The sequence below is a fragment of the Chlorocebus sabaeus genome, chromosome 4 (assembly GCF_047675955.1).
Source record: "Chlorocebus sabaeus isolate Y175 chromosome 4, mChlSab1.0.hap1, whole genome shotgun sequence".
Lineage (NCBI taxonomy): Eukaryota > Metazoa > Chordata > Mammalia > Primates > Cercopithecidae > Chlorocebus > Chlorocebus sabaeus.
Genome location: NC_132907.1, coordinates 25697588 through 25708881, shown reverse-complemented (window position 1 = coordinate 25708881; position 11294 = coordinate 25697588).

Below are 11294 nucleotides of genomic sequence, written 5' to 3'. Positions count from 1 at the left end.
TTTGGATAGCGGCAAAACAGGTTATGGGAGAGGGAGAAGAGGAGGCCTGGCGAAACCTCACAGGCAGCAGCCTTCACAGAGAATAGATGGTGAAGGTTTTTTTCAGATCTTTAAAACTGTTGGACTCTCGGTTAACTTGTTTTAGGTCAGAGAAGGGAAGGCCCTAGGAAAAAACCTAACTGTACTGATGTAGACTTTATTTTTATAGATGTAAATCTCCCCTACAACAAACAGCCTTTCAGCTCTTCTATTTCTAGCCCTTTTGAATAGACATCTTGAACGATGTCAGGGAAATAAATATGTTTTGGGGTGAAACATCTTGGTTTCCTTCATAATGTTTGTAAAAATACATTTGTAAAGTGTTTTGAAGGGTTCCATGAAATTTGCAAACTGTAAGTTTTAAATAACTATGAGTTTTTTTTTTTTCTTTTTAAGACAAGGTCTTGCTCTGTCACCCAGGCTGGAGTGCAGTGTCATGATCATAGCTCCCTATAACCCCAAACTCCTGGACTCAAGGGATCCTCCTGCCTGAGCCTTTTGAGTAGCTGGGACTACAGGCATGCACCACTACACCTGGCTAAATTTTTTATTTTTATTTTTCATAGAGACTGGTTCTTGTTGCCTAGGCTGGTCTCACACTTTTGGGCTCAAGAGATCCCCTGGCCTTGGCCTCTCAAAATTCTGGGATTACAGGCATGAGCTATCATGCTCAGTCACTATGATTTATTTCAAGAACGAGTATTAATTCAGGCATACTCTACCATGTATGACCAATTATGTGGTTTTTACTGCTGTTCACAGATGAGATAGCCAGTTTTCCTCCCCTTGCCTACACATGGAAGACTGTGGCTGGGTGGGCCATTTTTCTAGTTCTGGCAATTTTTTGTGAATGGAAGTGATTCACTTCTGAGTCAAAGCACTCAGTTTCCAGTGTGAGACCCTCCAGAGCTTTCTTCTCCTTTGAGATACACACACACACACACACCATATATCTAATATACATATATATACACACACACCATATATCTAATAGACATACATACATATATATATATATGACTGGTAACATTTGAAATGTTTTCTCTAACAACCTGGGTCCAAGAGTAACAAAATTATGAAGCAGATGCCCTAGCCAACTCTCTCTGGATGTGGCCATGAGAAAGAAATAAAGTTTTGTTGTTCTAAGACACCAAGATTGTGTTGAGTTTTTGTTCCCTCAGCATAACCTAGCCTATCTTAATGAAATCACTGTGATTAACTTGGCCATTTTGGATATGGATGTTTTGGTCTATGTCAGTGAAGGTGAATGGAAATGTCTGTTTAGTAAAAGAGACATAAGAAGATAATCTTGGCAAGTAATGGTCTTATGACTTCCTGCATGTTTTTCCTTAAGCAAAAGAATGTCACGGGTCAGGCGTAGTAGCTTACGCCTGTAATCCCAGCACTTTGGGAGGCCAAGGTGGGCAGATTGCAGTGAGTCCAGGGGTTCGAGACCAACCTGGGCAACGTGGCAAAACCCCATCTCTACAAAAAAATTAGCCAGGCATGGTGGTGGGCGCCTGTGGTCCCAGCTACTCAAGAGGGCTGCTGAGGTGGGAGGATTACCTGAGCTTAGGGAGGTCGAGGCTGCGGTAAGCCATGATGGCGCCACTGCACTCCAGCCTGGGCAACAGAGTAAGACCCGCCCAAAAAAAAAAAAAAAAAGAGTGTCACAGCACAGAGTGAGCACCTTCACCTTCTTCCCTCCATCAGTATAGTGGGTAAGGGAGCCAGGGTATCAAAAATTCTACTTTGATTCCCAAATTCAGTATTTATCAACTCTATGACACTTTAAACAAACGACTTAATCTTCTGAGGCTTAATTTCCTTACTTATAAAGTGGAGGTGATGACAGGCCCAGTGGTGCCTATTTGGAGGTACCAGTAGTCCCATCTACTAGTAAGACTAAGGCAGGAGGATCACTGGAGCCTAGGAGTTTTGGGATGTAGTGCACTATGCTGATTGGGTGTCCTCACTAAGTTCTGCCTCAATATGGTGACATTCTGGGAGTGGGGACCACTAGGTTGCCCAAGGAGGGGTGAACTGGCTCAGGTTGGAAACGGAGCAACTCAAAACTCCCGTGCTAATCAGTAGTGGTATATCCTGGGCTAATCATCAGTCGTGGGCTATCCTGTGCCAATCATCAGTAGTGGGATATCCTGTGCCAATCATCAGTAGTGGTATATTGTGTGCTAATCATCAGTAGTGGTATAACCTGTGCTAATCAGTAGTGGTATAACCTGTGCTAATCAGTAGTGGTATATCCTGTGCTAATCATCAGTAGTGGTATATTGTGTGCTAATCATCAGTAGTGGTATAACCTGTGCTAATCAGTAGTGGCATATCCTGCGCTAATCATCAGTAGTGGTATATTGTGTGCTAATCATCAGTAGTTGTATAACCTGTGCTAATCAGTAGTGGTATAACCTGTGCTAATCAGTAGTGGTATATCCTGTGCTAATCACCAGTAGTGGTATATCCTGTGCTAATCATCAGTAGTGGTATATTGTGTGCTAATCATCAGTAGTGGTATAACTTGTGCTAATCAGTAGTAGTATAACCTGTGCTAATCATCAGTCGTGGTATATTGTGTGCTAATCATCAGTAGTGGTATAACCTGTGCTAATCAGTAGTAGTATAACCTGTGCTAATCAGTAGTGGTATATCCTGTGCTAATCTTCAGTGGTGGGATATCCTGTGCTAATCAGTAGTGCCATAGTGCCTGTGAATAGCCACTGCACTCCAGCCTGAGCAATATAATGAGACCCCCCATTAAAAAAGCTTTTAAATGAAAATTAAATGGAAGTGATGGTAATACCCCCCTTGCAAGGGTTGTATGTAAAATGGCCTTATTCCTGGCATAAAATAAATATTATTTGATGGATATTTAGTAGTTGCCTATGCTTCCTATATCAGGATGATTTCAGTTCAATGCTACAAAAAAACAAACAAACAAACAAACAAAAAAAAACTTTAAAGTAGTTTAAATAAGGCAATGTATTGTCTCACATAAATGGAAGTACAGAGTGAATACAACATAAAATTTGGTGAGGTAAGATTTAGTGAGGTGGCCGGGCAAGGTGGCTCATGCCTGTAATCCCAGCACTTTGGGAGGCCAAGGTGGGTGGATCACGAGGCCAGGAGTTCAAGACCAGCCTGGCCAAGATGATGAACCGTCGTCTCTACTAAAACTACAAAATTAGCCAGGTGGGGTGGCAGTCGCCTGTAATCCCAGCTATTTGGAAGGCTGAGGCAGAAGAATCACTTGAACCCAGGAGGCAGAGGTTGTAGTGAGCCGAGATTCTACCACTGCACTTCAGCCTGGGCGACAGAGCGAGACTCTGTCTCAAAAAAAAAAAAAAAAAATTTAATGAGGTCAGATAAAAGGGGTAAGGGAAGCTGGAAGATATTCAACAGTATTCAATACTCATGCACCCAGCATTGGGGTAAGTGATGTGGACATAAGGACCTCACAGTTTGGCATGGGAGGCAGGTACCTAAATAAACAAGTCTATGATGGCATGGGTGTGAGGGTCAGAAAGACATGGGTTTTTGAATCCTGATTTTATTCTTTGCTAGCTGTATACTTTGGGGTACTTTTTTTTTTTTTTTCTGTTGGAGATGGAATCTCGCTTTGTCACCCTGGCTGGAGTGCAACGGCGCAATCTCGGCTCACTGCAAACTCCGCCTCCCAGATTCAAGCGATTCTCCTGCCTCAGCCTTCTGAGTAGCTAGCATTACAGGTATGTGCCACTAATGTCTAATTTTTGTGTTTTTAGTGGAGATGAGGTTTCACCCTGTTGGCCAGGCTGGTCTCGAACTCCTGACCTCGTGATCTGCCTGCCTCAGCCTCCCAAAGTGCTGGGATTAAGACATGAGCCACTGCCCCCGGCCTGGGGCACGTTTTAAACATCTATGAAACTTAGTTTCCCTGTCTATGAAATGAAGATAATATTTAAGATGTTGCGGTGATAACTGTATAAAACATCTGTGTTTGTGACACATAGACGGTACTTAATAAGTAGCATCTTCTATTTATTTTATTTTTTTACAGTGTACAATGTCTATGTGAGCACAAGAAAGCAACTTAACTGCCTGTAGCAGCAGACCAAGTTCCTGAATCACAAGTTTGAAAGCAGCTTCTAGATGACGCTTGTGGATATTTGGAATAATATCTACCAATTTCTGTTAAGTGGCTATGTTTCAATCCACTTCAATAAAAACAGCCAAATTTCTCTCCTGGAAGTCTTAAAACTCAGAGGAACTTTGATTCTTTCAAGTGTTAGTATGATGACCTAATTTTGTGCCTATCTCCTCTTATATAGAAAGGAACAAATATTTGATATTTATCTTCATTGTCTTTTGTGGGTTGGTTTCCTGTTATTTTTTTCCCTCTGTCTGGGGGAAAGGAGTAAAGAAAACTTCCTTGTTAAACTGCTACTATAAGGAACATGTTTCAAAAAATAAACACAGAAAGCAAGTGAGTTTCTCATTAATATCATTACCAGCATAATTCAACTCTTAAGTACTTAGGGATAGTATTGAAGCATTGAATACTGTTCATTTACTTAACTAAGGTAACAGAAGTGCAAAGTCCCAGAAGGAGGGGCACCCTCAGAGAGGATACAATCTAGGACGAGGAACCCACACACGATTGACGTAATACAGGTTAGAAAGTGATTTAACCTCAGGGGGTCAAAATATTTAATTTTTTTTTTTTTTTTTTTTAAAGACAGGAGTCCCGCTCTGTGGCCCAGGCTGGAGTAGAGTGGCACAATCTCAGCTCATTGCAACCTCTGCCTACCAGGTTCAAGCAATTCTCCTGCCTCAGCCTCCTGAGTAGCTGGGATTACAGGCACACACCACCATGCCTGGCTAATTTTTTTGTACTTTTAGTAGAGATGGGGTTTTGCCATGTTGGCCAGGCTGGTCTTGAACTCCTGACCTAAGGTGAACTGCCAGCCTCAGCCTCCCAAAGTGCTGGGATTACAGGAGTGAGCCACCGCACCCGGCTGATTTAAATTGTTTATGAAGTATATGCAGAATAGGAGGAAGCCACTTCTTGGAGAAGAAAAGAAATTAAAGGAGTTTTTTGTTTTTGTTTTTTTTTTTGAGACAGAGTCTTGCTCTGTCACCCAGGCTGGAGTCCAGTGGCGTGATCTCAGCTCACTGTAACCACTGCCTCTTGGGTTCAAGCAATTCTCCTGCCTTAGCCTCCCAAGGAGCTGGGACTACAGGCGCCCGCCACTATGCCCGGTTAATTTTTTGTATTTTTAGTAGAGATGGCTGACCTTGTGATCCACCCACCTTGGCCTCCCAAAGTCCTGGGATTACAGGCATGAGCCACCATGCCCGGCCCACTTTTTTTTGTTTTTGTTTTTGTGTGTTTGTTTGTTTGGTTGTTTTGAGATAGAGTCTTGCTGTGTTGCCCAGGCTGGAGTGCAATGGCATGATCTGGGGTTCACTGCAACTTCTGCCTCCTGGGTCCAAGTCATTCTCCTGCCTCAGCCTCCCAAGTAGCTGGGATAACAGATATGTGCCACCACACCAGGCTAGTTTTGGTATTTTTAGTAGAGATGGGGTTTTACCATATTGGCCAGGCTGGTCTCAAACTCCTGACCTCAGGTGATCTGCCTGCCTCGGCCTCCCAAAGTGCTGGAATTACAGGCATGAGCCACCGCGCCTGGCCTAAAGGAGGTTTTAAAAAATAATAATAAATTAAAGAGATTGTATCTCAGCTCAGTCTTGAAGCACTGGCAGTATTTTAGAATATGAACTTCCAGATGCAAAGTTGGGAAGAGAATGTTCCAGGTAGAGAAATTAGTATGAGCAAAGGGCAAGTCACAGAGACAACAGTGGGAGGGACAGATGGGCAGCCAGGTGAGCAGTTCCACTTAGAAGAGAGAGTGGGCCAGGCGTGGTGGCTCACGCCTGTAATCCTAGCACTTTGGGAAGCTGAGGTGGGTGGATCACCTGAAGTCAGGCGTTCGAGACCAGCCTGGCCAACTTGGTGAAACCCTGTCTCTACTAAAAATACAAAAATTAGCTGGGCGTGGTGGTGGGTGCCTGTAATTCCAGCTACTCTGGAGGCTGAGTCAGGAGAATTGTTTGAACCCGGAGGCAGAGGTTGCAGTGAGCTGAGATAGCACCTGGGTGACAGAGTGAGACTCCATCTCAAAAAAAAAAAAAAGAGTGGCCTTCTCTCTGCCACTCATCTGCCACTTATCTGTCCTTTAATTTTATTTCATTTTATTTGTTTGAGACAGAGTCTCACTCTGTAACCCAGGCTGGAGGGCAGTGGCAAGATCTCGGCTCACTGCAAGCTGTGCCTCCCAGGTTCACACCATTCTCCTGTCTCAGCCTCCCAAGTAGCTGGGACTACAGGTGCCCTCCACCATGCCTGGCTAATTTTTTTGTATTTTTAGTAGAGACAGGGTTTCACTGTGTTAGCCAGGATGGTCTCGATCTCCTGACCTCGTGATCTGCCCCCCTCGGCCTCCCAAAGTGCTGGGATTACAGGTGTGAGCCACCGCGCCCAGCCTTTTCATTTTATTTTTAACTTTTATGAGTGTATGCCTCATCTTCTAGATGAGTGGTCCCCAACTTCTTTGGCCTAGGAATCGGTTTCGTGAAAGATAATTCTTCCATGGATCAGGGCAGAGGGGGATGGTTTCAGGATCATTCCAGCGCATTACATTTGTTGTGCACTTTATTCATATTATTATTACATTGTAAGATTTAGTGAAATAATTATTTAACTCATCATAATATAGAATCAGTGAGAGCCCTGAGCTTGTTTTCTTACAACTAGATGGTCCCAAATGGGGGTGATGGGAGAAAGTGATAGATCATCAGGCATTAGATTATGAGAAGAAGCTGCAACCGAGATCCTTTGCATCCCCGGTTCACCATAGGGTTCATGCTCCTATGAGAATCTAACGCTGCTGCTGATCTGACAGGAGGCGAAGCTCAGACGGTAAGCTCAGAGGGATGGGGAGCAACTATAAATACAGATGAAGCCTAACATGCTCACCAGCCACTTACATCCTAAATTAGCTATTTCCACCGTGCCAGTCCATGGCAGGAGGTGAGAGGCTCGATTCCTAAGAGGCCATGGTCCGTGACCTGGGGGATGGGGACCCCTGTCCTAGACTGCGTGAAGGAAGAGTGCTGTCCAAAAAAATATGCTTTGGGCCAATTGTGATGGCTCATACCTGTAATCCCAGCGCTTTGGGGGATTGAGGAGAGAGGACTGATTGAGCCCAGGAGTTTCAGACCAGCCTAGGCAACATAGGGAGACCTTGTCATTTTAAAACTTAGCTGGACATGGTGAGGTGGGAGGATTGCTGGAGCTTAGGAGTTCAAGGTTACAGTGAGCTCTGATGGTGCCACTGCACTCCAGCCTGGGCAACAGAGCAAGACTCTGTCTTAAAAAACAAAAAACAAAAAGTGTGCTTTGATTTCTTCCTGTATCATCTACCCTCTTTAGTAAATAAAAAAGTAACACATCCTATTATGAAGGTGAGGGCATTGGTTGACTCATTAAAGGCAAAATAGAAAGAAAATGTATCACAAGAAGGAAAATTATGTCATGAAAAGTCGATATCTTAATGATTTTAGAGTCTGTTCCAACTTCTTTTTCTCAAACTATTTTTTTTTTTTTTTTTTTTTGAGACAGTCTCACTCTGTCACCCAGGCTGGAGTGCAGGGGCGTGGTCTCGGCTCACTGCAGCCTCCATCTCCTGGGCTCAAGCAATTCTCCTGCCTCAGCCTCCTGAGTAGGTGGGACTACAGGCATGTGCCACCATGCCCCGCTAATTTTTGTATTTTTAGTAGAGATGGGTTTCACTATGTTGGCCAGGATGCTCTCAATCTCCTGACCTCATGATCCGCCCACCTCAGCCTCTCAAAGTGCTGGGATTACAGGTATGAACCACCATGCCTGGCCTACACTTAAATTCATTTTTTTTTTTTTGAGACAGAGTCTTACTCTGTTGCCCAGGCTGGAGTGCAGTGGTGCAATCTCGGCTCACTGCAGCCTCCGCCTCCTGGGTTCAAGCAATTCTTCTGCCTCAGCCTCCCAAGTAGCTGGGACTACAGGCTCACACCACCACGCCCAGCTAAATTTTATTTTTAGTAGAGATGGGGTTTCACCATATTGGCCAGGTTTCACCATATTGGCCAACCCCTGACCTCGTGATCCACCTGCCTGGGCCTCCCAAAGTGCTGGGATTACAGGCGTGAGCCACCGAGCCCGGCCTATACTTAAAATTTTTAAAAAATTTCCCTTGGTAGTATTAAATAGTGTTGATGCTAATAGTTGATAGTATTAGAAAATAACCATAATGCAACAGCCAATGCAATGATGGATCAGCAGTGGACACTGAAAGCTTTCATTGGGTGAAAGGTCGTTGGGGAATAAGAGAGTCACACAGAATCAAAGCATGGCTCCATGGAATACTTACAAATTACAAAGAGAAAAGAGAGATCTGGAGAGCACCCCCTGAACCAAGCATTCTAACTTATCATCACCTATCCTGGGACAACTTGATAGTGATAGCCTCCTGATGTAATGCTCTATGAGGTCCACAACATCACCTGTGTAGTATTTTTGCCAGAATGTTTCCTTTAAATCTAATAATGAGGAAGGAAAATACAAATCCTAGTTGTGAGACATGCAACAGGACAACTGGACCAGATTCTTAAAAAATTGGCAGTGTCATGAAAGACAAAAATGGCAATGGAAACTGTTCAAGATATAAGGAGACTTACATTTTGGGAGGTTGAGGCAGGCAGATCACTTGAGGTCAGGAGTTTGGGACTAGCCATGAGGTCAGGCCAACATGGTAAAACCCTGTCTCTACTAAAAATACAAAAATTAGCTGGACCTGGTGGCAGGTGCCTATAGTCCCAGCTCCTCGGGAGGCTGAAGTGCAAGAATTGCTTGAACCTGGGAGACAGAGGTTACAGTGAGCTGAGATCATGCCGCTGCACTCCAGCCTGGGCAACAGAGCAAGATCCAGTCTCAAAAAAAGAAAAAAAAAAAGGCATGATGGTGAGATGTGAGGATGATCCTTGATTGGTTCCTGGATTTTAAAAAAGAACATATATATACACACACATATATATACACACACACATATATATACACACACATATGTGTGTGTGTGTGTGTGTGTGTGTAGAGGATTTTTTGGAACAATTAGAACAATGTAAATATAATCTATATTAATGTTTGCTTGGAGATGTGTTCATGATATGGTAGTTATACAGAAGGATGTCTTGATTCTTAGGAGATACATGCTGAAGTATTTAGGGTAAGGTATTATTATATCTAATAGTTAATTTTAGAAAGCTGAACAAAAAGTATAAATGTTAGAGTATAAATGGTTGGGCAAAAAAAGTATACCATGGGCCAGGAGCAGTGCCTCATGCCTGTAATCCCAGCACTTTGTGAGGCTGAGGTGGGTAGATTGCTTGAGCCCAGGAGTTCAAGACCAGTTTGGGCAACATGGCAAAACCCTGTCTCTACCAAATATACAAAAATTAGGCAATTCATAACCTGGTCTCAAAATAAATAATAAAAGTTAAAAAAATTATACTATGTATACTTTTTATGTATATGTGTGAGAGAGAAAAAACAAATGTGGGCAATGTTAACAGTTGGTGAATTTAGGTGAAGGATATAATTCATTGTACTATTTCTCAACTTTTGTTTGTTTGTTTGTTTCTTTCTGAGACATGGTCTTGCTGTGTTGCCCAGGCAGGAATGCAGTGGCATGATTGCAGCTCACCGCTGCCTCTATCTTGGGGGATCAAGCAATCCTCCCACCTCAGCTTTTTGAGTAGCGGGGATTACAGGGGTGTGACACCATGCCCAGCTAATTTTTAAAAACTTCTTGTAGAGATGGGGTCTCCCTATGTTGCCCAGGCTGATTTCAAATTTCTCGGCTCAAGCAATCTTCCCATCTCGGCCTCCCAAAGTGTTGGGATTACAGGTGTGAGCCACTATGCCCAGCCAACATTTCTATGGGTTTGAAATTTTCAACACAGTAAATCAGGGAAAAAAATTAAAATATGGCTGGGTGTGATGGCTCACGCCTGCAATCCTAGCACTTTGGGAGGTCAAGGCAAGTAGATTATTTGAGGTCAGAAGTTCGAGACCAACATGGTGAAACCCCGTCTCTACTAAAAATACAAAAAATTAGCCGGGTGTGGTGACTGGCATCTGTAATCCCAGCTACTTGGGAGGCTGAGGCAGGAGAATCACTTGAACCTGGGAGGTGGAGATTGCAGTGAGCCGAGATCATGCCACTGCACTCCAGTCTGGGCAACAGAGTGAGACCCTGTCTCAAAAATAAATAAATAAATAAATAAATAAATAAATAAATATAAAATATGTTATTTTCCTAATTGTTGGAAATAATGCATGCCTATTCATTGAGAAATTTTAGAAAATACAGAAAAAACGTTTTAAAACATCATGGCATTACGGTAGAGCTTCTCCTACTATGTCTCTTTCCACCCCTGGCACTGTCAGCAGACCTCTCAGGCACAAAGGCCAATCTTTCTAATTAAGATTCATGTAGGAAGATGAATAGGAGTCATATGCCTTTCTCCCGATCCTATTAACTGGGTTTCAGATCACCCAGACTCTCTTTCTCAAGTTTAGTCCTTTCTATTCAGAAGCCACAAACTTTAAAGATAAAATGCTCAAGCGTTACAAAACATTATTCTAAAAACAGGAAAATATTTAGGTTAACATTCAGAATTTCACAACATTCCAAACATAGTTCATCACCCTTCAAAGCCTTCCTGTTGCAGTTAGAAGAAAACAGACACTCGGCTGGGTGCGGTGGCTCATGCCTGTAATCCCAGCACTTTGGGATGCTGAAGTGGGAGAATTGCTTGAGCCCAAGAGTTCGAGAACAGCCTGGGCAACAAAGTGAGACCCCTGTCACTACAAAATAGATAAATAAATAAAATAAAAAGTTTGCAAGATGCGGTGGCATGCACCTGTAGTCCCAGCTACTCAGGAGGCTGAGCAGAGGGGATCACTCGAACCCAGGAGATTGAGGTTGCAGTTAGCCAGGATTGCACCACTGCACTGCAGCCCGGGGCAAAGTGAGACCCTGTCTCAAAACAAAGAAAAAGAAAAAGAAACCCAGACACTTTGTGGCACAGCATCCAAGATCTGACCTCTGCCTTCCTTGTGTTTCATCTCCCCCACGCTCCCCTTCCTCTTCCTTCCTTTG